The sequence below is a fragment of the Micromys minutus genome (genome assembly GCF_963924665.1).
Source record: "Micromys minutus genome assembly, chromosome: 19".
Lineage (NCBI taxonomy): Eukaryota > Metazoa > Chordata > Mammalia > Rodentia > Muridae > Micromys > Micromys minutus.
Genome location: NC_137954.1, coordinates 52,563,192 through 52,586,130, shown reverse-complemented (window position 1 = coordinate 52,586,130; position 22,939 = coordinate 52,563,192).

The window sequence follows — 22,939 nt, the reverse complement described above, 5'->3', positions numbered from 1 at the left end:
CATGGCTTCTCTTTCCATTCCTACCTTCATGTTCCTGCCCTGACTTCCCTCCATGATAGACTGTAAGGTGAAATAAATCTTCTCCTTCCTGAGTTCCTTTTGTTTATAGTCTTCATTATAGCAATCAGGCTTATGGAGTTATGAGATCAACAGTGAAAACTGTGCAAGGAAATCTACAGATTAAATGCAGTCTTCATAAAAATTTCAGCACAATTCTCCACACAAATCAAACATTTTTTTCAGCTTTATATAAACACACACACACACACACACACACACACACACACACACCCCTAGGCTAGGTAAAATATCTCAAATAACAAAATAACTGTGGTAGGTCTCATTATTCCAGATCTCAAGTTATACTTCAGAGCTATAGTAATGAAAACATCATGATGTTGGATTAAAGAAAGACACATTAATCAATTGATGAATCAAACTGAAGACCTAGACACAAGTCCACATACTTATGGATATCTGATTTTACATAAAGAAACCAAAAATACACTGGCAAAAAGACAGAATCTTTAATAAATGATGCTGGTCAAACTGAATGCTTTGTGTAGAAGAACATAGATCCATATTTATCACATGGTGCCAAACTCAACTCTTGACAGATCAAGGATCTTAACATAATACCAAATACTCTGAATCGGATAGAAAAGAAAGTAGCAGATAATCTTTGAAATTACTAACACTGAGAAGGTCTTTCTGAATAGAACATTAACAACATTAGAATCAATGATTAATGAATGGGACCTCATGGAACTGAAAAGCTTCTATATGGCAAGAAATATCATCATTTGGACAAAGTGGCAAGGTGAAAATTTGCAAAAGATCTTTATGATTACACAACCAACAGGGTTAATATCTAAAATATATAAAGACTTCAAATATTGTACATAAAAAGTAAATATTTAGCGTACCACAGAACAGAGTTCACAAAAGATGAAACACCAATGGCTGAGAAACACTTAAAGTGTTTTTTCATCTTTAGTGATATGTAAATTGAAACTATTTTGAAATTTTATTTTTCAACTGTCAAAATGGATAAAAATCAATAAAACCAATTCACACTGGCAAGGACATAGAGTAAGAGAAAATCTTATTGCTGGCAGGAGGGTAAATTTGCACAGCCACTATGGAAATTAGTGTGGCAGTTGATCAGAAAGCTGGAAGTAAATCTACCTCAAAATCTAACTATTCCACTCTTGAACATAACCCCAAAGACTCTGCCTTCTACTGGAGACACTTGCTTATGCATATTCATTGCTGCCATGTTCTTGATAGTCAGAAACTAGAAGCAGTCTAGCTGTCTATCAACTAAGGAATGCATCATGAAAATGTGTGCATTAGCACAATGGAATATTATTCAGTTGTTTGTAAAAAGCCCAAATCATGAAATTATCAGCTAAATGGATGGAGCTAGGAAAACTCCTCATGAGGAGTCACATGGAAAGATAGTACTATAGAATTGCATGAATGTGCACACACATACGTGAAAGGAATTTAAATAGAGTCACTCAGTCAAGGGGAGTTTGCCCCAACTAGAGGTGTTTCACAAGTGAAGGCTCTAGTGCTGGGAACAGGTTATGTTAGTCGAATATTAGTCAAAGGGTGCCCCTGCCTGGAAACATTCAAAAACATCTCAGCTATTGCCAACACTGTTGGGTGTTTTCCATAAATGATGGTTAAGCCCCTTTTCTGAAGACAATACTTGCACATCTCACTGAACATAGAGAAGTCAAGGTAGAACCTAACTAAAAGCTTTGCTCCTGATGACTGGTATTCATAGAACTAAAAGGTACCCTGCATGCTATCAGAGGAGAAAGGTAACCACCAACCAACCTATCTACAAACCCTGGAATCTATGATGGTTGCCAGCCTGTGCTATAAGCTGGTGTAATTGTGGCATAAATGTTGTGAGAGTAGCCAACCACTCATTAATTAAATTCAAGGCCCACTCCATGTGATGAGCCTCATACTTGACATTTCTGTGATTGCCATGAACTTTACATTGGATGCGCCATTGATATATGGTAAAACCACAACATTGTCCTGTTAAATGAATGTATCAATATAATGACCCCTGGTGGCATTTTGCTACTTCCATAGGCCATTGATTCACTCAGCCATCAGAGCAACTTCCTCTTGCAGTATACAGGAGCAGGCACAGAGACCCACAACTCAACAGTGTATAGAATTTGAGAGATTTGTGCATCTGTATTGGTCCGGCTCTGGCAGAGCCTCTCAGACGACAGCTATACCAGGCTCCTGCCAATAAGCACTGCTTGGCATCAGCAAGTGTCTGGTTTTGGTGTCTGCAAATGGGATGGATTCCTAGGTGGGGTAGTTTCTGGGTGCCCTTTCTTTCAGTTTCTGTTACACTCTTTGTCCGTACATTTCCTTTTGACAGGAGGAATTCTGGATTAATATGTTTGAGGTGGGTAGGTGGCCCCATTCCTCACTCAGGGGCTGTGCCTATCCAGTGAATATGGTTTCTGAGGGTTCTTTCTTCCCTTTGTTGGGTATTTTAGCTAATGTCCTCCCTATTGGGTCCTGAGAACCTTTTGGGACCCTGGCATTTGGGACCTTCTAGTGGCTACTCCCAACTTCCCCCTTTCCCAATGCTACACATGTACTTTTAGATTCCTAGCCCATCTCCTCCCATATCTGAACCCCCGTTTTCCTACCCCCCGAAATCCCTTCTCCCTCTACACACTGAGATTATTTTCTTTCCCACTTTGGTATAATCTGCCTTTTTCTTGGGTTTCATATGGTCTGTGAATTGTTTTTTGGGTATTCCAAGCTTTTTGCCTGATATCCATGCGTCAGTGAGAACACACCATATGTGTTCTTTTGTGACTAGGTTACCTCACTCAGGAAGATATTTTCAAGTTTCATCTATTTGCCTAAGCATTTTATTAAGTCTATTTGTAATAACTGAGTAGTACTCCATTGTGTAAATATACCACAATTTCTGTCTTCATTCCTTTGCTGAGGGACAGCCGGTTAGTTTCCAGCTTCTGGTTTTTATAGATAAGGCTGATGTGAACATAGTGTAACATGTGTCCTTGTTATTTGTTGGAGCATCTTGTGGGTATATGTTCAGGAGTGTTATAGCTGAATCCTCAAGTAGAACTATTTCCAGTTTTCTGGGGAACCGCCAGTCTGATTTTCAGAATGGTTCAGCTTGCAATTGGTGGGACAAGAAAAGTGATTGACAGTGGCCACAGCTGTGATTACTCTAAAACTGTTAAACTGCATTTCTGTCTTTGTGTGTGTGTGCTTGCTGTGCATATTTATGTGTGTATGTTTAGCGGGAAACATTTAAAAAGCGGCCCATGCTACCCCTGGCAAAGCACTGGCAGACTGGCCGACCTGTTCTCAGCCTGGCAGACTCTTAGAGCACTGAAATCTTTCCACCTGGCTCGCTAAGTTTCCATGGCAGGTCGCTGCTGTACCTCCCCCATGCTTCCAAATTTCCACGGCCGACTGGGTTGCACTTCTCGAAAACCCACGCTTTGCCGCTCTGTCTTTCCCTCTGGAACCCAGATGAGTCTCTGTGTGAAGGAAAACATCACACCAACTTTGTTTAGAATCAATAGGTAACACAATCTCTGGGCGCAGCAACTAGCATCCTTATTTGTAAAGCCATTCTAAGTTACAAACCCTCCCATAGCGGATTCCCAATAGATCTGCCAACTGTACCAGGGGCTGTCCCTACCTATATTTTGTCTCCATTGTCTCTCCTGTCCAAAAGGACGTATCTTTCTCATGCCTCCCTTCTTTCTCTTTCAGACCCAGAGATCCCACCTACTCCTTGCCCAGTGACTGGTCCCCTGACATCTTTATTCGTTACGAGAATCTTTGCCTCCCTGTAACCACGGTTACAGGTGTATATGCTGCCTCACACTGGCTTTTATGTGGGTGTTGAAGATTTCACTTAAGGTCTCTGTGCTTGCATAGTAGCCACATGACCAGCTGAGGCTTCTCCTGGGGCCCAGCATTATAAAATTATAAATTTTGTTATATAAAATATATAAAATATTAGCAAAAAAAAATAAGTAACATGAAGAACAGAGATAGTTTGGTTTTTACAAATCCCAGCAGGAAAGTTCAAGAGGGTAGGATATTTCTTGTTTCTTATTTAAATATTCATTTGCTGATTTATTTTTAAAATGCCATGTTATAGGAAGGGAAACACTGTTCAGATGGAGCCCTGGGAATGCTAGAATTGTTTGCTAACTTGTTGATTCAGTGTGTGGAAAGTATATAATAATTTGTAGTCATTTAAAAAGATTTACTTATTTATTTTATGTGAGTACACTGTCACTCTCTTCAGACACATCAGAAAAGGGCATCTGATCCCATTGCAGATGGTTAGGAGCCAACGTGTGGTTGCTGTGATTTGAACTCAGGACTTCTGGAAAGCAGTCAGTGCTCTTAACCTCTGAGGCATCTCTACAGACCATTTTTAGTCATTCTTATCCCCATTGCCCTCTATTGATTGCTGAAATCCTTCTTCTTTCCCCAAATCAAAGAAGTGCATGAATGGAATAGATTTCCTGAAGTAGTGAGGTAATTTTTAGAAAAAGGGCCAGCCTGCCCTGACTGAGTATGTACACCTAGATCTAGACCAGGCATGCCTGCCCTGACTCACTGTGCACCCCTAGATCTAGACCAGGCATGACTTCCCTGACTCACTGTGCACCCCTAGATCTAGACCAGGCATGCCTGTCCTGACTGACTGTGCACCCCTAGATCTAGACCAGGCATGCCTGTCCTGACTGACTGTGTACCCCTAGATCTAGACCAGGCATGCCTGTCCTGACTGACTGTGCACCCCTAGATCTAGACCAGGCATGACTGCCCTGGCTCACTGTGCACCCCTAGATCTAGACCAGGCATGCCTGTCCTGACTGACTGTGCACCCCTAGATCTAGACCAGGCATGCCTGCCCCGACTTGCTGTGCACTCCTTGCTTTGGCTAGGATTGGCATTCTACAGTCTTTCATTGCCCTTCACTGCTTACACATAAATTACTCAGTGGATAATGAACTGTGACAGGAATATTGATTGTCAACTTGATAGGTCTTAGAATCACCACAGAGGTAAACAAACTCTGAGCAGGTGTATTTGATCATGAGGTAGGGGATGATTGCAGACTGCAGAGTCTAATGGTCATCTCAGGTTGTCACTGTGGAGCAAAAGGTCTTTCTCAAGAGAAGCTATCTGGATATCCTAAGAAGGAGCCAGTTCTGCAGATATCCAGAAAAGTTTCTAACCTAAGAGAACTGTCAGAGCCGAGGGTCATGGAAGAAAATTCAGGTTAGAGCTGGCAAAGAGGGCACAGAGGCATAGTCAAGAAATGTCAGCCTGGACAAGGCAGTCAAGGGAGGTCACAAGACTGACGCTGGTACTGGTTGAACAGAGCCACGATTAAGGAAGAATTTGATGCCATATGGAAAATGCCCAATTTTCAAGTCTATTAAGTAGTAAGGAAGCCACTGCCCAACAGCTTGATTTCTCCTAAGCATTGTAGCAAGGAATGTGGTAGAGCTGTGAACCATGACATGCATCTCCATGGTGACAACCAAGGACGACCTGATTACTCTGGCCAGAATAGTTGTGATACTTTTCTGCCTCTATACTCTGAGTGTATTCTTCTCAGGATGGGCATTTCCTTACAGGAGGACAGATTTCAGTAGGAGAGAAATAAGCAGGAAACTCTCTGTCTTTCCTGCCAGCAGCTCCATTAATGGATGTGCCCTGTACCATACTGTGCACAACTGATGCTTTTTTAAAATTAAAATTGGCCAGCATGACTAACACTAAAAGGCCCCTGCTTTAAATGTTCTCAGGATTAGCATTTAGCCTGTGTGAGATGCCACAGTAGGACCATGAATACTCGAGTTCAAAATGTGGTACACCACAGCATAATCATGGGGGTTCTTGTTCAGATTGTAGGATGCTGCAGCACGACTCTAGGGGTTCTTGCTTAGAGATGCTGCAGGTTCCCAGTGAGAAGCCCAATTATAAGGCTGATAATACAGCGTGTTCTGATAAGATGGGAGCCCACTCCTTTGTCCTAGAATGTCTCTGTTGCTGTCTATGACAGTGGCTCTCATAAGGAAGACCAGGCCAACTCAGCCATTCACTGTCAATCCAAAACAGATTCCTTTTGTATTTACTATAGTTGCTCAGTGCCAGGGGAGGAGACAATGAAATACATTTGCACATGTGAAATGAAAACTCCACTGTATTTTCCATTTTCTAATATACTGGAAGGTATTTTCTGTCCAGGTGAAGCCACAGTTCTCACTCTTCCTTTTTTCCTTTGGTGAGGTCAAGAGTAGGGGGCAGGAGTTACTTTGTTGCCTTTGTCACCATATCTAATTAATTTCCCCCACAAACAGAATGACAAAGGAAAACAAATCTGAGAATCACAATGTGTTCAAAAACTACCTGGGGATGAAGAAGGAAGTAGCAAGCAATGAAACCAGTTTATTAGTTTTATTCATAATTTATGTGCAAAAATACATGTTTGGGAAAATCCAAATTTTATTTAAAACTGAATATAAAGCAAATATTCCGTGACATATGTTTTATCTAGTATGGTGACTGTAGTCGATTATACTGCCTATATGATCATGCTTCTTCTTAATTGCATTAGTTTGTTACTCTAAAATGAATATATGATTGTGATGTTGGAGTAATATACTCCTCTGATAATCTCCCCTGCCCCAGGAACTGGGTTTCATCATAGGGTCTCAGCAGTAATTTCACAGACTATATTTTTAAGAATTAAAGAGGCAATTATGGTGGCCATATTTTACTTATGATATTAACTGCATTCAGAAAAGTAGCTACTGTAGGGTGGCTTTTGTGCAGATACAAAAGTATTTAGCAGAAGAGAAATGTTCAGGGAACAGACATAAGCAATGAAGGTACAGATGTTTCCCACGCATGTTCCATGTACTCTCTATAGAAGCAATCAGAATATCCAAGAACAACCTCTGCAGCCACAGTGTTCAGATCCAAATCTGAGTCTAGATGTGGCTGTGAGTGTTGCCCACAAACACACAAACACAAGGTGATTCCTACTCACTATTCAAATTCCCAGAACCATATCAGCTGGCCTTTCATTAATACCCTCAAAGTAACCTTTCTCATGATCCACATGTGGAACAACTTATAAAAGCCATTCCACATGTCAAACTTCATTCTATTCAATTTTCCCCTGGTTGAAAGTTGACACTAAAGATGTTTTGTCTTTCAGAACACTTTCTGTTGGGAGCCAAGGGCCTGATGATGTATAATCTTTCCTGAAGGTTATATGGTGAGGCTTCGCAAAGCAAACATTCCCACCCTGACAAACCAAATGCTGAGCCATTTAATTACCGAGCCTGCCTGACACACTCAGAAAGTCAAACATTCTGGCAGCATCTAGCTGAAGGGAAAAATGCATTGAATTCCCAGAGTTACTTGTCAAGACAATGTCAACAAAGAAACTAGTAAATACTGTTAGGCCCAAGAGGAGACACTAGTGTGCGGTGGAACACTCCCCCAGGTTCCGAGGCCCTGTGTCAGCACCTTTAGCCCTACAGCTTGGCATCCTAGTTTGGTAATGTATTGTTCTTTATGCTAAGGCATCAGGCAACAGTAAGCACAGGAGACAAGAATAGTAGGCAAGACATATGTCCCTATAAGGGTTGGTTTACGGTTTATAGGTTTCAAATCTAGAATTTAGACACATAAATTCCCAAGGCAACTAATAGAAGGAACCTGAGTAAGCAGCAGTGGCCACAGAGTACTCCTGTGTGACAGACAATGCCCAGGACCCAGACTGTCATGGGTCAGAGCTCCAGCACATCCCCAGCATGTGCCCATTACCTTTATTTAATGTCCCCCCACCCCAGAGAACAGTTAATCCCTATAACAAATTGCAGCTGATTTTACAGTAAAAACTTAGCAAAAGTATGAAAGCCACTCTTTAGGTAGTCTTAAAATGTTTTGGTTTGCATACTTGAAAAGTTTTTTCATTTTTGCTCCCCCTGTCAATCATACATGAAGATAGCAAAGTACACAGTCTGTGAGCGGGGCACCCTGCAAGTGGCGATGGGGGACAGGGGATGAGGGGTGGAGACAATAAAGTCCCTCTCTCATGTAAATCCCAGTCAAGTTTAAGGAGGTAGGAAAAGGAAAACAAGCTTGTAAAAGAAAAAAAAAAAAAAATGAAAAGAGAGCTCAGTAGTAAGAGCCCTTGCTGTATGAGGATGAGGACTTGGCAGCCATATATAAAAGCCAAGTGTGGCTGTTGCCTTAACTTCAGCCATATCAAGGTGGAGACAGTAGGATCAGGACTCTTCCTTTCTAGCTCTGGGCTCAGCAAAAAGACCCCATGTTAAAAAAACAAGGCATAGAGTGATAGAGTAAAACATCTACTATCTTCCTCTGGCTTCTACATATATACACATGGGCATGAAAATCCACACATAAACACATGAATACACATACATGTGCATGCACACACCACTCTTTCTCATACACAAATACATACCTCAAACACATAAAAAAATCAGATACTCATACATACACAAAACAATGCACATACACATACATGCTATACACATCATACACATGCACATATTCACACATACCATTGATACACCACACATATACCACACACAATCATATATATCACCCACACACAACACACACACTAATCTCAATTGAGAACATGCCTGCTTTAGATAAGACTGTAGGCCAAACTCTAAGGCATTTTCTTAATTAATTAGTGATTGATGTGGGAAGACCCAGCCCACTGTGGTGGTGCTGCCCCTAGGCTGGTGGTCCTGGATTATATAAGAAAGCAGGTTAAGCAAGACATCAGGAATAAGCCAGTAAGCAGCAGTCTTCCATGACCTTTGCATCAACACCTGCCTCTAGGTTCCTGACCTGCCTGAGTTCCTACATGGACTTCCTTCAACGATAAATAGTGTTGTGGAAGTGTAAACCAAATAAACTCCTCCCCAAGTAGCTTTTGGTCATAGTGTTTTATTATAGCAATAGCAACTCTAACTAAGACATTTTGACAGCATAAATTTCTACATAAGAACCCATCCATACTGTCAGGAAGTTAGCAAATGTTTGGGGTTCTGGCTGTAAAGATCTACTAAAAACAGTATAAGACAACATTTTAGGTTGAGAGAAATCTTATATAACATGATTGGAAGGTACATTTACATAACTGCCCAAATAAACTCTGACATTTATTTTGTCATTTAAAAATTACATTCTAATAACATTTTGTAATGTATTTTGTCAGTTATAATTCTTTTGAGAATTTTATACATGAATACTTTATTTTCTTCACAGGTATTACCATTGCCCTTTGTTGCATCCTGGGACTTGAAATTAAAGACCAGTTGCTGAAGACACACCATGGTTGGACTCAGTATTTGAAGGAATTGATCTGAACTTGCAACTGAGTACCAACTGCCTCTAATAGTATCCAAACAGTACTATGCAAGCTGCCAAGGAGAAAAGGAATCAATAGTAGTCATACCCAGCTATGAATCCTAAGACACACAACATCCCCAAGAGTAAAATAATGACATTTGTAATTTTCATATATTCAACAATTACCTAATTGGACTTGGCTCACTCAGTAGGTGGGGATTCATATCTAGTATTGTAAGCTAAGTCAATTAATGGTAGCTAATGAGATCATAAACATTGGTAGAAGCCATTACTGTCACTTTCCTATACTCACATCATTTGAAACCACTTACTGAATATTTATTCTTACATTCACAGGTGAGGCTCACTCTCACGCACCACCTCCCCAATGAAGCACATCTTTAGAGCAGTCAGAGACTACAATAGAAATTTATAACTCGTCAAAATTGGGTCCAGATGGAAGGAGAGGTGGGGAGTAACTGGGAGGAGTAAAAGATGGGAAACTGCAACCAAAATATATTGTATGAGAAAAAATCTATTTCCAATAAAAGGGAAAATATAATATAAAGAGAATACTGACCATGGGGTGTCTACTACAAGTTGATAATCTACAACGCAACCTCTGAACATAATACTCACAGAATATTGCAGATGAAGGGTTGGAATGGTTTTAAGAGCCAGAAGACCAGGCTGTTTGCTGTAAGATATGGATAGTAGGGAAAGTTCACCCAAGGAATCTAAAATATACAGCCACCTGAACAGAACCTGTACCATGACAACAGCAGTGTCAATATGGATGTGGGGATTTGAAAGGCACTTGGCTCAAGAGGGAAAACTCCAAACAATTACTGGTGCCAAGAGAGGGAGAACCAGTCACAAAAAAAATCATGTAGTCCCACTGCCTATAGCTACAACTATAACCTAGGTGGCTATAATTAATTAAATTATGTTGTCAATTTTACTTTATGTTTTCAAGATAAATATCCCAACTAAGCATTTTTCACCATCTTCTATAATGCTGACTGTGATTTCACATTAAGTGGACTTTTCCAATACCAATTATCCTCAGACAGTAAAGTTTTATGTAGGTATCACTTTACAGTGTGCTGTCTCTTAGACGTAGTTTAAAATAAAAGCAACTTAAAATCCAACATACTATAGAGTAAAATTAGTTGAGGTATTTGTTTGTTTATATGCCACAGTCAGTGGGAGGCCTGCATGCTCCTGGCCACTGGTAGGTCCAATCATTCAATCTAAAACAAGATGGTTGCTCCAACTTTCGATATCATACAAGTCTTTGAGATGACAAGTGGGAATCACAGAAAAGACAAACTCTCCTCAGGAAAGTCCACCAAAATTTTGGTTACTTTTCTTGCCACCAGAAATGAAGAATCAATTCATCTCAAGGTGTTGCTCACTTCTGGTTTTGTAGTAGAGTTATGTGTAATCATCAGTTTTGTTTTGAATAGCTCTGGGAATGCTCCTAAGATTCTTGAGTGTCCTCTTTTAAAACATCATAGATGTAAGCCCAGTTGGGATATAGTCCAGCTGGGAAAGTATTTGCATATCATGCTCAACCCCTGGGCATGGTGGAGCCCATCTGTAATCCCACCAGAGGAAAGGTGATTCAAAGTTAAAGGGCACTTTTGGCAATGAAATGAGTTCAAGGATAGCCTTGGATATGCAAGATTCTGTATGAGAGAGGAAGAAGGAGAAGGAGAAAAGTGGGGGTGGGAGAGGAAAGGGAGGAGGGAGAGGAAGAGGAAGAAAAGGAGGGAGGGGAGGAGGAGGAAGAAGAGTAGTAGTAGTAGAAGACGAGGCCCCAACAACCCTGATACAGAATTTTTATGTCTACATTTAATCTTTCTTTTCTGCCTTAGAGAATGTGAATTTGAGAAAGAAGGCACTTTGTGTGTCATGAGTAAGTGAGACTCAATCAGGTGTGGCAGAACACACAAAATAAAACACTTTTTCTATCAGTCACTATGGTTTTGCTATAGTCACACCATTCAGCCCCTGGAACTGAAGACTGTTTCATTCCATTGAGAAATTTCTGGATTTGCAATTTGGGATGAATGAATGAACAAGAAAACCCTTGGACAATAAACCTGATAGTAAGGGATGCTATTTCAGTAAGGAACAGGTAGCAGTGTTTACCTGTAAAAGATAGAACCAGAAATACCGCAGCAATTGAATGTAACATAGAGAGAGGAAGTGGCTGAGACTGAGGCAGAGAACAAAAGGCTCATGTGACCCCGGTACACCTCAAGTGCTTTAATGATCCCTTCACCTCTGCCTTAGAATCCACTCACGTGACTTGTCAAGAAATACTCCCTTGCAATAGCAAGAATTTCATGTAATACTCATGACCCAACCCTAAGGAATGTGCACAACCTACTTAAGTTCGGAAACATTTTAGGAAGGTCAGAATTCCATAGCAGTCCCTGTCCCATCAGTCAATCAATACACTTGATTTCTGCAGTGCATCAGCAAACTGTTATTATATAATAAATTGATATCAATGACAGAGTTGGCATCTATGCCCTAGTAGTAAAAATAAACAGGATTATAGGGCAAAAGGAAATGGAAGACAGATTAGTATCTTTTTTAAAAAAATGTTTTATTTATTTACATTTCAGCTTTTGCCTTCGTCCTGTTCCTCCCTCCCACAGTTTTTCATCCTATTCCTGCTTCTCCTTGTCTCTGAGAGGGTGACCCCCACCATCTCCTCCTCCTTCTATGGGGCCTCAAGGTTCTGAAGGATTAGGCATGTCTTCTTGTGGCCAGACCAGGCAGTCCTCTGCTACATATGTTCCAGGAGCCTCAGACTAGCTTGTGTATGCTCCTAGTTGGTGGCTCAGTCTCTGGGATCTTCCTGGGGTCTTGGTTGGTTGAGACTTCTGGTCTTCCTATGGGATCCCCCTCCTCTTCAGCTTCTTCAATACTTCCCCTAGTCCCTGACTTCAGTCCAGAGGTTGGGTGTAAGTATCTGTATCTGTCTTAGTCAGCTGCTGGCAGTGCCTCTCAGAGGACAGCCATGCCGGGATTTTGTCTGTAAGCACATCATAGCACCAGTAATAGTGTTGGGCTTTGGTGAGCTCCTCTTCCTCCACATGAGCTGAATTCCAAGTTGGGCCGATCATTGGACCATCTTTACTTCAGTCTTTTCTCCAGTTTTTGTCCCTTCAGTTCTTTTAGACAGGAACAATTCTGGATTAGAAATTTTGACTGTGGGTTAGTAACCCAGTCTCCCCAGTTGAGCCTCTGTCTATCTATTGGAGGTCACCTCTTGGAGTTCTCTCTCTTCATTGTTGGGCATTTGGCTAAGGTCACCCCCTTTGAGTCCTGAGAGTCTCTCACCTCCTGGGTCTCTGGTACTTTCTAGAGTATCCCTGCCCCCGCTCCCCCAGGCTGCATATTTCCATTCATTTCCTGGACCTCTGGGCTTCTCCCCCCACCGCCATACCTGATCCTGTTCCCAGATTAGTATCTTTAAAGGGATAATTTAGATTTCTACTTGAAACCTACTTTAATAATCAAATCACCAGTCTCCCTAAAGACACCAGTAGCTAAGCAGATCATTAAGTAGCACTGGGCTTGAGGAAGGATCTATAATGTTCCCATATGACATGAGAGCTGAGAGCCATTCTGTGTTACATTACATTGTAACAGAGAAATCAGGGGATGGGGTGTGGTTTCCCAGTGCATGCTTTAAGTTTCTCTGGGACCCAAGTCTAACCTTCCACTGAACACTGTTCAGCACACAGGGGCCTTGTTAGGTGGCACTATACATTGTAATGTTTAAAAATTTTACAGCTTCTTTCTTCTTCTTGACTTGTCCTTTGCAGATACAAAACATCAAAAGCCCTTTGTCTTCCTTGTGTACTATTGACCAGTTTTATCCAGCACTGTGACCAGAGTTTTCACATTCCTTAATTTTGAAACAATTCCAAAACATCTAACTTTATGTTGTCTCAGGATTCCCTTCTCTGTTCTTCTGCTATAACTCTTTCTCTGTGGCTGTAATAGAACCAAGTACAACATTTTTTCTTTCTTGACCAAAAAATTTTATAGGAAAGTGATTTTTATAGTATTACAATTACTCACTAACACTTTGTATGCCGTGTTCTTAAACTAAGATCCGTGATTTCTGATGGACCCTAAAATGTAACAATCCCAGGCCTATTAAGGCCTAATTATACTTATTCCCTCTCAAATAGGCCTGGGGGGATACAGTGCACCTGGAGTCTCCATTCACCACTGTTTGCAACATGTTACAACTACTGGAAAAAGAAACTGAGCAGCTTCTTCAAAAGTCAAAGCAGACCTGACAGTATGCCCCAGACTGTCTGAGCATTTATTCTGAAGCAGGAAAGTATGTCTTTAAAGATTGACGGGTAACATTTGTAGGAAATTGTGTCTGCAAGGGTCTCAACTTTCCAGTAATTTATACTCAAGAATAAATACTCAGTAATTATAAATGGCTGGTAGACAAACTCTGGTATATTTTTCCAATAGCATACTCCTGAACAGTTAAAAATGCAGTAATACATGAAGAAAGGGCTGGAAAGACAGCTCAGTGTCAGTCCAGTGCTTGCTGCACAAGGCTGAGGACCTGAGTCTGGATCCCAGAGCAGTTGGATAGAAGACAGAAACACATGCTGGGGCTCGTGACTGGCCATGTTCAGTGGCAGATAATGTCTCAGTAAATATATAGAACAACAGGGGCAGATACTAGATATCAATTTCTGACCTCATATGCATTCATACACATACAAACCAGCACTGGTGAACTTTCCCATACATATATATCATACAAACAAACATCCAGGCACAAATACATGGTGAAAACCAGGAGAATTTGAAATAATTATGTTGAGCAAAAAAAAAAAAAAAAAAAAAAAAAAAAAAAAAAAAAGTATAAAACAAGATACATCATATAATCACATTTCCATGTGATTATAAAAAAAATCAAGTCAATCTATAATTGACTAGGGAAAGCCATGGTGTCAATAAGGAAAAAAAATAAATTAGTACAAAGAACTTTAACATGGAGAAAAAGTTTGTACATCCCCATAAATGTGGTTGCTGTTATTTACATATTAACACATACACATGAGCACACACAATGCATACTTAACTATGTGCACACATACATAGAGCATAAGACAGGTTTGTTTTCTCTCTGTAACATTATTTAATTTTCATGGCACACAAAGTTTGGCTGCTCATTTCTAAAGTCTGTAGTGTACAAAATATCATTCCTTGGCCAGCTAATCAGTATGTATATTACTCAGAATGTATAAGATACATATGTACATATATAAAATACTATATTTTAACTACATGGAGCTTATGTCCCTGGTATGTCTACTAAACTGTTGGGGTAAAATAACATAAATCAAGATGTTTAATGTTGTCATACACCCGAAGAGTTTTCCAACAGCCTTTCACCAAAGCATTTCTAAGGCACACATGTTAGAATGAAGGTCTGAGTCACAGTAGAAGCCCAAGGTGGTAGCTCAGTGTTCCCACGTCTCACCAGCTGCGACATGGTATGTTGCCCCTGGGAATCTGAATCTTAGTGTGTTTGACACAATGAACTAGAGATATCTTATAATTTAATTGGGCACTGCAGAGACCTGTAACAATAACATCTGGAAGAAAGCAGTAGTTATGTTTGAAAAGACATGATGCTAGAAGAGTCAGCCCACCAAGAGTGGTCTGGGAAACCTTCCGCAGAAGCAACTCAGACACCGGGGTTCCGGACCTGCCTCTCCCACCCGGCTCTCCCACTGCGCCTTTCCTACGGTGCTGTTCATAGTCTACCACACCTCAGTAACACGTGCTTTGTACATGCTATCATCTCTCCTCTGAGTGACTGCCCTCTCAAACACAGCTATCATTTCCTGTGTGAAGATGTGAACTTCAGGAAACTGCCAGGAAAGCCGGAAGTTAACTGAAGGTTAGGCTTGAGTCTGTGTGACATAAACATTGATGAACTAACCAGTTGTCTTAGTCACTGTTTTATTATCCTGAGGAGAAACCATGACCGAAATAACTCTTGTAAAGGAAAGCAGTTAACTGGGAGCTAGTTTAAAGTTTCGGAGGCTTAGTCCTTAGCACATATGACCTTGGAGTTGGAGCTGAGAGCTGCTTCCTGATCCACAGGCAGAGAGAGGGAGCCCAGCAAGCCAGAGTGGGGCGGAGCAACACAGCAACGCGGTAATTGGCAGTGAACCCCCAAAGTCTACCTCCATTGACTTACTTCCTCTGACAAGACCACAGTATCTAATGCTTTCAAATACGCCACTGTCAGGTGACTGAGCATTCAGATATGTGAGCCTATGGGGGCTACTCCTAATCAAACCACCATACTAGTCAGGCATGTTCTGTATTTTGCGTACTTTAAAAATGAATGGCGAACTTTTCCTCACAATGTCAATCAAAAGGTACTGAAAGAAGATGCTTGTAGATAGATACAAAATCGAAGAAACATAAAAGGCCCATAAAAGCAGGTGAATGAAAAGGATGGCCATTCCTAGATCCAGATAACATTTCATAACGCGGGCAGCTGAGATAAAGGTGCTACGGGGTGCACAATGAAATTAAAGTCTCCTCGGGGAAGCCAGATGTTAACTCAGTTTAGTTTCTTTTGGTCTGGAGGTGAGAGGCCAGCCTACCAAAGTGAGAACAACAATGTGGTAAGTTTTGAGATTCCTTAAATATCTAAATCCTTTGCGTTTTCTTTATTGTGTGAAGATCTTAGTGGATATTTAATTACTTATTGTGAACTTCATGTAATATTTTTTCATGCCTAGGAAAATAACAGCCACAGTGACAGCTCCAAGAGACCAAGCAATGCCCTTTATTCTGGCAGCATCTACTGATGTAATTTCTCGGTGTGTGAGCCGCATGTGTGGCAGCAACTTTCTAAGAGAAGCACCGATAAAAGCCGCAGATGCACACACTAGCTTTTGGAACACTAAACAGACATTCCACATGGTGGAAGCACTTGAAGAAATGGTGGGCGAAGCAACTGAGGAGGTTCTAAATTATGGGGAAATGTCATCATCTGAGACATTAAATGTCTTTCAAGCCGCTCTTTGCACCTGTGCCTCCAAGACATCCTGCATTCGTACCCATTTCCCCTTATTGTCCAGGCCCCTTCTGCCTCCACTCTTACAAGTTTGAGGCCAGCTTGGTCTCCATTAACAAGATCTTATCTGAGTCCCCATTTCAGCTCACTCTCCTGTGTCAGCCCCACCCCTGGCACACACACTGAGTGTGTTTTTCACACTGTATTAGGTTTACTTGTGTATTTGTCTCAGACTGTAATCATCTTCATGGCAACCTGAAGCAAGCAGACTTCCACTTATGAGTCAGGATTTAGTGTAGATATTGGTCTCCACAGAAGGACTCCTGACCAACAAGGGAAAAATGCCACTCTCACATGACTGCTTATTGTCATCACTGTCACATGATTGCTTATTGTCATCATGCCTTGTATCACCACCACTTCTGGTTATTTTCTATAGTTCCCCCTGGAATTAAAGTATTTGAAAATGTAGTTGTTATCTATTAGAATAACTAGTGCATCTCCAGTGTCTATAAACCTGTTTAGCCTGGGGTAGATAATCTATAGCTGTGTATTTTATGAGTTCGAAATGAGTAAAAAGAAGACAGGGGAATGAATTCCAGTTTCACACACTTGAAAGTCCATTCATAGAATGGTCTGAGCCAATTGGTAACTTGCTGTTTGGTGTGTGCTAAACCACAGTAAAGAAGTCTCTATTCAACAGCATCATGGTTAACTCATCTGTGCTGAGACACAGCTCAGAACTGCATGGGTGTGTGAGAATTTATAGTCAAGGAACCTTGTGGGGAGCAAGTGAGTGGGAAATTCTTAAGGAGAAACGGGGCAGTTCTGAGTGACCAGATCGTGTATGAGGGATGAGGTAATTGATGACATCAGGAGACCAATACAGATCTATGGAGAGTGCTTGAAAGAGACCTGTGACAGATGTCCACTTTCAAATGACTTTGCCTTATTTTGATTAATGCATAGAAGTAGAACTGCAGAGTAAATTATAGAAATATTTCTGAAATGTTCCATGCTCAGAGCCCTCCTACGTGGTGTATAAGCTCAGATGAGAACAGGTGAGATGAAAATTGGTCTCTGGTATCCTGCAAGGCAAAACTGAACAGTTTTCCTCTGCCAAGCAGAGAAGATAAATGCAGTAAACAGGAAGTAGGTATATTATCCTTCCAGGAACTGGTAATGGCCTTCAGAGGCGTAGGCACCCGTGTATAAACTTTCCAGATGAATTGTTTAAAAACTACTTAGGGCATATCTTTTTTCTTCATTTCTTCCTTTTATTTGCAATTCTCCTGTTGCCATTTGGAAATCATTAGGAGGAAAGAACAAATCAAAGTAGGCAGATTCTGTCTGAGCTCGTGCAGAGTCAGCAAGATGATCATAAGTGCTTTGGGGAGGGAGAATGTATGGGGAGAGCATAATGCTCCCTTGCTTTTCTTCACTTCACCTGCAGTGGCCCACTCTCACCTGCCAGGGCCTCAGCATGCAGCTCCTGATGGATTCTCGAAGGCTGCTCTGTGCAGCCCCTGCTGATGATTCCACACAGCCAAAAGGGAAGGACATATCCACAGAGGCCCCAAGACTTCTGTAGTTCTCCTGCTTACCAAGTGCTTTATCTCCAAAAGTAACTGGAGGAAAGTCTTGGCCTAACCTACTAGACCCATAACAAGTATTTGTGGAATAATGTGTAGGTCAGTTGTACCTGTCTAGGAGTTACTATTAAATCCAATGTCGTATGTCTGTATGGGGGGCTGGGACTTTAAAACTCTTTCTTTAAAATTGTTCCTTCTCTAACAAACCCTACACAGCTGACCCAGAAGACCAGCTTGAGAAAACACTCAAATGAACATTGGTTCATTACTCCCTTATGATAGGATGAAGAAAAGAAAATCTGGAAGTGGTTATGACTATCTTATTTTAGTTAGGAGACAAGAATGAGTGTGCTCACACATGTGTGTGCACACACACATACAGACACACACAGACAGATAAGCACACACATACATAATACATACATATCCACATATATACACATACATATATATATGCATACACACAGGCACATATACACACACAGACAAACACACCACACATATACATATACACACATGGTCAGATAAGCACACACACAAACACACATATACATAATACACTGACACATACATACACAAACACACAGACCCATACACACATATATATGCACTTGCATACTCAGACACACACACACATATATATACACATGCATACACATAGGCAAGCACACACCCACACATAAATACATATACTCAAACACACACACACACACATATAAACAACAACACACTCACACCCACACACACACATACACAGACACATACACATACATATCCATTCTTCAAATTTATAGAAAGATTCCATGCTTGGGAGAATGACTTTTTTTGCCTTCTCTTGACCAACATGTCTAACCCACAGCCGTTTGAACCACCCGGGCAGCAGGAGGATGACAAAGCTTATTATGAAACCTTTGTAATTTGGAAAGCTGCACTGCGGGTCCAGAGCGCCGGTGACGCTCAGCATGCAAGTCTTTCGCTATGTAGCCTATCTCATTCTGTACTCCTCCAGCATCTTCCTAAACATGAAAAGGTCTCTTCAGTCAGTTATCACACATTTCCCACACACTCACAACGTTCCAGGCATTATACCAAGGATTTGCCCTTGAAGAACTCAGACTCTGGTAAAGGAGAATAACCTAAATCAAGTAAGCCCAAGCCAACCACTGTGGGCATCACACCGCCTGAGATAAACACGGTGTGAGTACAAAAGACTGTAGGGACAGAGAGTGAAAAGCTTTGCCGTCTGAGCCTATTTGTTTCTGCATATGGTACAAAATGGAATATTTCATCATAAAATTATTTGTGCACCAAAATAAAGTTATAGTAAATAGGACACTCAATAACTATTACTCTGTTGCTTCATGTTGGTATCTGATCAATGTGTGTGAACAGCTGATGCTCACACTTTGCCAATGAGAAAAACTGTGGCCAGAATTTAATAAGATATTACTGTAAAAATTAACTTTCTATTGTATCTCTTTCGGGAAACTCAAGCCATGCAAACTCAAGACATACTGAAGGGATTGGGTTCTGTATCATCGGGACAGGGTAGACCTGTGGTGGAGAGGTGCTGAAAAGGCGGCAGGTGCATCTACACAGCTGCTGATGGGTAGTTTAGCTGATTCCCTTGCTACTGCATATACACAGTGGTATTTCGTTCAAGAAAGATGAAATAACAGAAAACCAAATGGCTCTGAGAAGTCCTATATTAACTTAGATTTGGTATATTTATATGCATGTGTGTGTGTGTGTGTCTGTGTTTGTGTGTGTGTGTGTGTGTGTGTGAGAGAGAGAGAGAGAGAGAGGGGGAGAGAGAAAAACTGTGAATAAAGCTTTGAAAACTAGAAAAGAGACAAAAATTTAAAAAAAAAAAAAACCCTATGAAAGGGAGTGAGGTGAAAGGACATGTTTGGCATGAAGACGGAAAAAGGAGGACAGAGTGAAAGCATGCAGGGTGACACAAGAGCTGGTGGGGGGATGGGGAACAGGGTGAAGAACCCACTGAAATACTTTTAGTCTGGAAATGTTATACATACACCAAACAATTTATCGGTTAATTTAAATGATGGGTTGACAATTCAGTAGCTTACTGTTGCCATCATAGAATGCATGGAGTCTGTGTTGGGGCAGAGCATTCTGTCAGCTCAAATACAGCCATTGCCCCACGCAATGAAATACTTTTAACACTTCCAAACATTCCACTGCATCTTGCAAAATATGTCTAAAGAGAAAAAAGGGCAGGAATGAAGTAGAAGAAGCAACTGTGTTTGCAATGTCCCCCTGAGGTCATTTCTCTCTCTTCTACTAGAACAATCAGTTATGCCACCGTTAGTTTGTTACAAACATTTTTTTTTTTTTTTTTTTTTTTTTTTTTTTTTTTTTTTGGTATTTGAACCATTAGTACAAGATTCAGAGACAGCTGTTAAGTGAACTATGGTATTGTGTTAGCTGTACAAGGACTAATATGTAAGTCACATCAGTGAGTTATATTGAGTGACCTGCTGGGAAAGCAAAAATATTTTCTAGACCCTGAAATCTGTTACAGACATTGTTTGCTATTGCCTATACTTTGTCCTTTGTAACATTCAGTGATTTTGCATAAGTGTTATATAATCTCTCTTTAGTCATAGAAAAAATGAAATGGTTGCCCAAATCCCATAGACACAGTACTGAGCAAGTGGTGCCTAGCCATATTTGGGTGGTGGCCTCAGAATGTCCTCCGGAGGGCTCTCTACCACTGTGAATTCTGTGATCTAATTTTAATTTCCACAGTTGTCAAATTGGGGCTTGTCCCAGTTTAATGTTTCCAAATGAGAGTTCACAATAGCACTCTAGTAGCTGAATTTGTTGAATGTAGATTGTCCTGAGGCGGTTTGTATTTTAATGTTAATTCCACTTCCCCAAGAAGGGCTGGCTAGTCACATGACTCCAACTTAACCTTCCCAATTTAATTAGTAAAATAAAGGAAAGCCAGTGACTGGGTGGGGCGAGAGAAGTAGAGAGGGCTGAGAGGTTGGAGGAGAGGACGGAGGTTTGAGGTCCTTGCAACTACTGGAGCTTCCCAAGGACCAGTTGGACCCAGGTGGGATTTATTGGTGTTAAAAAGCTATGAATATTAAGAGTTTTAAAGGTCTAGTATCTCATATAGGAGTGCAGTTTGTATCTTTGTCTATTTGATGCAGTCTTGTTGTATAGAAAGGGTTTATAGATTGAGAGTTGGATATATAAACCTGTATGAAAAGTTATTGGGCTTTAGAGTTGTGTTTGTGTGGGATTTGGGGGTACAGAAACACCCCAGGACAGAGGCGGAGAACAGGTGGTAGAAAACTGCCAAGGGAAGAGAGTTTCTCAGACAAGTTGGGTTGTGTTGGTGGCTTGGAATGGGCACCAGAGATACGCATGGCTCCGAACTAAAACCTGCCCTGAGGAGTGAGACTTCTAATTTTTGTAAGGTCCTGCAAGAGATAGGATTCATAGCTAGTTTTAGGAATGATTGCAAAAGGGTAGTCTGATGAAGTTGCCACACATACACACACACACACACACACACACACACACACACACACACACACACACAGAGAGAGAGAGAGAGAGAGAGAGAGAGAGAGAGAGAGAGAGAGAGAGACACCACATACCACACATAAGAAAAAAAAATTCTAGGAATAGGAAACTTTGGGCTTTTGAAATCCAGCATTTGTGTTGGAGATCAGGTATATAAAATCACCACAGTATTCCCACAGACTCTTTGAGCCTCCTACTAAGCACAACTATATTTCACTTAATCAAAAACAAGTACTTTTCTAAAAAATGGGTTGGGCAATAGCTAGTTTAAAATTTTCTAATCAAAATGATGTAATGATAACCAAAATGTTACACTTTCTGGTCTCAGCCAAAGCAAAAAATCAAAAACAGCAACTGAAAGCAAGGCTATTAAGTTCGGGCTTACAAGGACGATGAAGCACTACAAAGATGAAGATGTTCCCAGCCAATGGAACAGGTCTCCTTGATCAGCAAACAGTTCGAAAGAAAAATTAATTCTTTGAAAACAATTTGGAAAGGACCTTGGAAACCAAATCGAAATAATACTCTGGGCTGACATTTCAAAATGGAATTTGCTCTTTATTCTAATCCTTTTGGGTAGTGTTATCAAAGTGAAGATATGACATATGGGAACCAAAAATATCCAGGGAGATGAAGGAGTAGTCGGATGTGCACCATTGGAAGAGGCCCCGAGATTACAATCTGGCTTACCTCATACATCCAGTCTCAGCTCCCTTAGCACGCCCAAGAGCTGTCATTCATGAAGAGCCGTGGAGGAAAAGCTTGGGGTACCTTCCCACATGCTTGAAAGAGCTCTAAGTAGTCCATTGCCTAGAGTGATTGACTGAGTCTAAGACTTTATAAGGGATGAACTCAATCTCAGACGCCAATTCTGTCCCTCTCTGCTGTCTACTTCTGAACTGGCTTTGCTTTCAACTATTATTCTAACATTATTTATGTCTCATTGGTTTTCAAGATCACAGGCAAATGTTAGTGGGCTCTGCATTTTCTTGCCTTTTAGTAGAGGATTTCTTATGAAACTATTACAGAATGGTTTTATAAATAAAAATGGACTGTTATTGCTTACCTACCCTGTCTGCTTTTATTGTTGCTTGTTTTCTCTGACAGCCACTGAAGAACTTGTGGTATTTCATCTGTTCCATAGGAGACATTCTCCAGTGGTAGAAGAGCAAAATTTTTTATTGAAACTTTTCTCTATAGAATTCAGCAGTGTGGTCCAGAT